General features: G+C 39.7%; 1 pseudogene; it reads right to left on the reverse strand.

The window, feature by feature from the left end:
- Positions 1–6,036: 6,036 nt before the first annotated feature.
- Positions 6,037–6,458, reverse strand: LOC102854978 (annotated as a pseudogene).
- Positions 6,459–7,295: the final 837 nt, after the last annotated feature.

Consider the following 7,295-nt stretch of genomic DNA (forward strand, 5'->3'; position numbering starts at 1 on the left):
CAAATCTGCTTTTAAAGATTATCCAAAGTTTTTTTTTTAATTTTATTTCCATTCATTCATTGTTGCATTTGATTATCCAAAGTTTTGAAGAACAAGAATGTCAGTTTCCTATTTGTCTAAAATTTGAACAGTAGATAAACCAAACAAGAATTGATGCCTTTTAATTGTGATGTTGAAGAAGAAAATTGACTACCCCGTGGACTACCAAAAGAACAATAAATTTGTCTTGGAGAAAGTGCAAACTTAGTTTTTTTTTTTTAAAAAAGGAAAAGGAATCTCTCTTCCACGCCTTCGTCTCTGTGTGGGTTAAGATGCTTGTGGAACTCCCAAGTTCAGCAGTGGTGCTCCAGAGCGCTACTTCTGGACTCCTGTATCCTTGGTGACTCCTGCCTATGCTCAGACTTTGCCTTTCATATGTGTAAACTCTCCGCATGTCTACCTCTTCTAAGATTGGAGAGGCTATGTGAGAGGAATTGCATCTATTGAACTACTCCCTTGCCCTTTGCTACTGAAAGTAATTAAAAAACAAGTAGTAGTACACCAGCAAAGACAATCTGTAAGGGAATTAGGGCAAGAGGAAGAGGGGCTTTGTAGTAGTTGTTCCATGCCATAGGTTGGGAGAGGCTTTGGTCCTTATTCGAGACCACAGTTTTGCCAGTAGCTCTGTTTTAATGCCAGAACTAGCCACTCTGTAATTGTAAGGGTCGGGACTCTGAGAGAAAATGTCCTAAAATGATCACATTTGTATAGAGTAGATTTGCTCCATAGGGTGTTCAGGGTTGAGACCTTTCAGCAGCAGATCACCAGGCCTGGCTTCTCAGTTGCCTCTGAAGAGCTTTGAACTGCTGACCTTTCAGCTGGTAGTTACATACTTGACTGTGTTACTCGGAGAGAGAGAGAGAGAGATAGTTATTTTCAGGGGAAGTAACTCCTTCTTGCTCCTGACTTTTGTACATCACCAAATTCCTATTAATACTGTCTCTATATCAAATTAGACCCCCCCATGAAATTCTCCCTTTGCTTTCGGAAGGGCATCTGCTTCCTACAAGGACCTTGATTGGTTCAAGCCGTTGATGCCTGTGTGGCCCCCCAGTTTCTGATTCATCTCAGTCAACCCAAGCACTGGGCTTTTCTTTTCTGCTTCCTGGTCACACTGACTCGCTGACTGACACCTGCTTAGTTCTCTCTCTCTATGAGGTGCTGGGTTCTGTAAGACTGCATAGATCTACAACTGCAGTCACCTGCTTCCTAAATCTTTGATTGTCTTCTGCTTCTCTGATTTCCGCTCCACGTCTGCCTTGGATACCCTCTTCCTGACCTCAGTGCCCTTGTCATGAGTATGGATACTTTGGCACCCCCACCCCTGCTGAACAGGCCTCTCCGGAGCCTTTCCTGGGTTACCATCTTCTGTTCATTCAGCAGCCATGTCCCCCGTTCCTGCTCTACCTTGTCTTCATGAGCCCGTGTTAGAGACGACATTATTTGCCTCTCTCTCAAAGCAACTAATGTTGTGGTAGAAGGCTTTTTTCTAGAAGCTTCCAATTTCATAACTCATGCAGAGTAAAGAGTGACCTATAATAAAAACATTCTTGAGTTTGGAAGGAAGACTTATGAGGTGGAGCTGAGAAGAGTTAAATTATCTTGCCTAAAAATCTGACGCGTTTTCCAGAAAGTACAAGTACATCCTGTTTCATGTTACTGTGGTTTGGTTTAACACTTGTTTCTAAAATATTAAAAAAAATATTTTCCTGAAGTATATTGTTAGGTGCTGTCCAGTCAGCTCCTCCTCAGTGACCCTTTGTAGGAAAGACTGAATCCCTGCTCGATCCTGTGCTGTCTTCACACTCTTGGCTGTGCTTCAGACCATTTTGGCAGTGCCTGTGCCAATCCATCTCATGGAGGGTTTTCCTCTTTTCCCATGACCTTCTACTTTTCCCAGTATGGAAAATTAGGTACTTGTCTCTCCTGATAAGAAGCTCAGAGGATGTGAGATGAGGTCTCACAAACCTTGTTTCTAAGTAATACTCTGGCTGCACTTCTTAAAACGAAATAAAAATTTACAGTAAATGAATATGCATAAATTAATATATAGCAATCTACTATAGTATATTGCTAATCTATATTTTGCCCTGTGTGTGTGTGTGTGCTCTGATTCAGTGAAAGCTATCAGGGTAGATTGTATTGTTCACCTGCAGCTAAAGTTCACCATACGGCAAATTGAGTCAGCAATGAACCCTTCCATTTCCTCACCTTGGATCCAGTAAATTCCAGTGGGTGATTTTCAGTCAACTTTGATCTGTCCTTCATTCTGCCATTTCCAATAAATAATACTTTAAGCTCAGAATGTCTGATATAAAATTACTGTTTATCCTAGATCTACTGCAAAGAAATCCAAGGAAAGTAATACCTTGGCCCTTTGTGATTGCAGGAAATGTCAAGGAAGTGGTTGGGGAAAAGAGTCGGTAGGGAAGGACAGCCAATTGGGGACGGATGAGAAGCTTCTAACATCATGAAGATGCAACAGATTTCCCTGCAGCTGGGAAAATGGCCCTAAGATGTTAGGAATGGTAGCTGGGAGTAACAAAGGCAGGAGGCCTGCAATGACTTAGAGAGATCTGAAGAGAACCGATGAATCTGCAGATGATATCTTTGGTACCACTGTGAAGATGTCATTTGCTTGCTCTCAGCACCCAATTTGGCTGGCATGCCTCTTTTTTCCAGCTCTGCCCTCTGTGTGAACAACAAAGTTTATGCAGCACATGTACTGATTAATTACACAAAGAGAAGAAACAGAATTTCCATCTAGAATTTCCCAAACAATGCTAGCTAAAGCTTTGCAAAAGAGGCCAAAATAAGCAGCTGTCATGCATTCATCAAATTCAGGACTCTCCCAAGTATTAAATCAATCCCGTCAAAGCCGTTTTATTGCTGATGGATGAGTGGGTTGAAGTAGATGGAAAGCTTTAAAAAGGGCTTGCCATTTGGATTAGAAGGCAAGCTGTGAGGTCCAGTGCCTTGATGTTCTGCTCTCAGAACTTACTGAGAAAATGTCAGTTCTGTTACTGTTGGGTTGGGCTATTTTACTGATACTCTGTTTTCCATGAACTATAGATCAAATTATAAAAGATTTTCATAATTCTTCCAAGGACTGACCTCTTGAGCATAGTGAGCTGGGCATAGTGGCTCACTGGTCTGAGCACTCCCTGGTCCTTTGCTATTCATACAGCTGCTTTTTGGGTCTAGATAAAAGTTTCGTATGAGCATAATTAGGTGTTTTGGGATTCACATTCTTCTCAGTGTCAGCCATCGTTTTTGTTATAATCCACACAGTAAAATGCCTTTGTATAATCTAACAAACAGAAATAGACATTGTTCTGGTATTTTTTGCTTTCAGCCAGGATCCATCTGACATTAGCAATGATATCCTTCAATGCTATCCAGCATAATAGTATATTTGCCTTTGCAGGCCACATGATGAATAATACAGCTATATAACCCTGCCATTTTGGTGCCAAAGTAAGCATAGACAAGTTGGAAATGAATGAATCAGATTAATTTCAATTGCAATTTATGGAAAAGCAGGATATGGGCTGGGGATTGGTCCATGCATAGTTTGTTAAAGTCTGGTGTAAAGCACTGATCTGATCAAGTCTTTGTGCTTCAAGGATTGAGGTTTCTCAATAAGGACTTTAGATGTGAGAAGACAATTCATAAACGGTGACTTATTGTTGGATCTTCATTTTGTGGTGTTGTTGTGTACCATCGAGTCTGAGCCAACACATAGCTGACCCTTCTGACAGGATTTCAGAGACAGTTAATCACATAGGAGAACATTGTCTATCCTTCTCCCTTGGAATAGCTGGTATACTCAAACCACATACCTTCGGGATGGAAGCGCAGCCTTTTGTCACTAGGCCACCAGAACTCCCCCATATTCATTGCTGTTGAGTTGCACCTGACTCATAAGTGACTCTTCAATGAGTTGTTGTTGCTGTTTGTTTTTTTTTAAATGATGGCAAATTTTTATATTAAATCAGCCCTGAAGCTACACTGTTTCTGAACTGCCTAGTTAAAAAAGTCAGTGAGAACTTTTATTAAGCAGTAGAAGTTTTTCCTCAACTTTGAGTTTTTAAACAGGATTAAAATGTTCATTTTATACCTTTTTCTTTAAAATTTTTTATTTTATATTGGTTTAACTTTGGAGGAAGTTCATATACATTGTTTTCACACCAAATCCTTTCCATCCCATCCCTTTACCCCACTCTTCCCTCCACCCATCAAATTGGGTGACCTTATGATTAACACCCTCCCCCCCTGCCCATCTTTTCTCTCTGCTTCTGCTTCCCCCCATTGGATCCTTATACACATTTTACAATAATGGTTTTACATGGTATTTGTTCTTATGGGACTGAATTAATTTACTTAGTATAATGCTCTCCATACCCTCCCTAATTAGGTAGTAATTCACAAAATCATTGTTTTTGGGTGCTAATAATATTCCATTATGTGAATACACCATGATTTCTCAATCCATTTGATTGTGGTTGTACATTTGGGCTGTTTCCTTGTCCTTGCGATGGTGAATAAGGCTGCTTTGAACATTGGTGGGAGTATGAGTCTCCATTTGTGCCTCAATTATCATTTTCTCAGGGTATATTTCAAGCAATAGAATAAGTGGGTCATATGGAATTTCTCTGTTCAGCTTTCTGAGGAAGCACCAAACTGTCTTCCAGAGTGGTTGTACCATTTTACAATTTCACAACAATGCATAAGAGTTCCTATCTTGCTACATCCTCTCCAACATTTATTATTTGCTGTCCTGTTAAACTTTTCCACTGCTCCTGGGGTGAGATGATATCTCATTGTCATTTTGATTTGCATTTCTTTTATTGCCAATGATTTGGAGTATTTCTTCATGTGTCTGTTGGCCACCCACATATCTTCCTCTGTGAAAATTCTTTCCATGCCTTTTGCCCATTTTGTAATTGGGTTATCAGTCTTTTACTTGTGGCAGCCCTATAGATTCTGTAAACTTTTTATATGAGACCCTTGTCTGAAATGGTATTGCCAAATGTTTTTTCCCAGTCAGTAGGTTTTCTTTTCTCTCTGTTGGAAAATATTTTTGATGTGTACAGTGATTTAATCTTTAGAAAGTCCCTTTCATCAATTTTATCCTTTCCAGATTGTGCATTTCTGACTGTATTTGGCACTCTCTTTATACCATAGACTAGGATGTCTAAGCTTGATCCTACTTTGTCTCTGATGAACTTTATGGTTTTGGGCTTTACTTCCAGGTCTCTGATCGACCTTGAGTTGATTTTTGTTTATGGTGTGAGATGTGGATTCTGTTTCAGATTTCTGGAGGTAGCAGTTTGATTTTGCCAGCACCATTTGTTGAAGAGGTTGTCATTTCCCCATTTGTTAGGATTTATTTCCTTGTTGAATATCAGGTGACCATAGATACCTGAGTCCATTGGGTTCTCAATTCTGTTCCATTGGTCTATGTGCCTGTTATTGTACCAGTGTCAGTGGGTTCTAAGAGACTGTAAATCACACAGGAGATTGCCCATCTTTCTTTCTTAGAGCTGCTGGTAAATATGAACCCTTAGAGAGTTACCAACTTTGGGTTAGTGGTGTAACTCCCTACCCACTAGGCCACCAGTGCAGCTGTGTAGAGGTTCTATTTTGTATAGAGAGCTTCTATTTTATTATAGCTGAATAGAAAACAACTCAATATATATGCTGACAAATACTAACTTTTCAGCAACTCTTACCTTTCTGCTCTTTGAATTAGTGTAAGATGTTTCTTCTGAATAGAAAATTGGGATTTTTTTTTTCTTTCAGAATAAGTTTCTATGCTATGGATCTAGGGTTTTAACTTACAGAATTAAATTCTTTTTAAAACACAAAGAGAGTCTCTCTTCCTTCTTTTTTTCTTTTAGGCAAGCAACTTTAATCAGGTTAATAGCAAGAATCAAAGTGCAATTATAAGAAAATGCCTTTATTTTTACATATTTACATTGTTTTTCATTGTCTTTACTTGTTAGGTGCTGAAGGTGAGACCTACTCGTGAATCTTCTTTCTTGTGGTGGAATAAGATACATATTGTTCTGGGGTGCTGGACTCGTTGAAACTATGGTGCGTCCAAATGACCTTATGAGCAATAGGTGGCTTTGTTGTTGGAGGGTCGTTGGTCATACAGTGAAGCCAACGGTGCCATTCAGGAGGCATCCCAGTATGAGTTTCTGCCATTCATTTCGGTAGTATATATAACCCATTGGTGACGACCAAAAACCTGCTTGTTGTCTTCATAGTATTTGTTTCCATATTTATCTTCCCCTACTAAAGTACCGACCCTCACGTCATTTGCCCTGAAGAAAACATCTTAAGTAGCTGCGGAGGCCGCCATGGCCGCTGATCTGCTGTAGCCCGCGTTTCAGGACCTGCAGATACTTCATCTTGGCCCCCCGAGTCTCCTTTCTTAAGAAAGGTGGCAGCAATGATGGAACTAGATGAAGTGATTGCATTACTACCTTTGATAATACAATTTACCGAACTTAGGCTATTAAAGACATTTTTGGCTTAAGCAAAATTTAGTGGCTTGTAAATATCAAGTATTTCGTAAATCTCTGGTGGCCTAGTGGCAAGAAGTTGAGCTGCAATCTCGAAGTAAAAATCTTTAAATCTACTAGCTGTTCTACGGGAGAAGAATGGGCAGTCTCTTCCTGTGTGCTAACTCCCCCTGGAAACCTGCTGGAGGGTCAGGTATGGGTCAGTTCTGACTTGACAGCACACAACAATGTACTACAAAGCTAATATCTTTGTGATAATCCTGACATATTTGTTGTTATGCTTCGTCTGTATCTACCTATGTACCTACCTACCTACCTACCGGTTTCTTCTTTTTCACATTCATACACACATGCACACACTTACTGAGATACTCTTTTGTTTTTATTAACTTTCATTTTTTGGTGGCATCTCAATAGTTTTTTAAATTTTATTTTATTATTTTGTGTGTGTGTGTGTGTGTGTGTGTGTACCATCAAATCTTATCTGACTGGTACAGGAGGAGATTGCCCCTCCTTCTCCAGCAGAGCATCTGGTGGATTCAAACTATATACCTCTGGGATTGCAGAGCGTTCAGCTTCTTGCCACTCAATACTTTTATTGACTGTGATGATGACTCTATTTCAGATCTTCCAAATTTAAGCTATTTTCAAAGATGATTAAATACTAATAGTTCTTGAGTTGATAAAAGGAAACCATCTTGATGGTGCGTAAGTTGTACAACA

Source organism: Elephantulus edwardii, unplaced genomic scaffold (genome assembly GCF_000299155.1).
Source record: "Elephantulus edwardii isolate Elephantulus edwardi_28Jun2011 unplaced genomic scaffold, EleEdw1.0 scaffold00001, whole genome shotgun sequence".
NCBI lineage: Eukaryota > Metazoa > Chordata > Mammalia > Macroscelidea > Macroscelididae > Elephantulus > Elephantulus edwardii.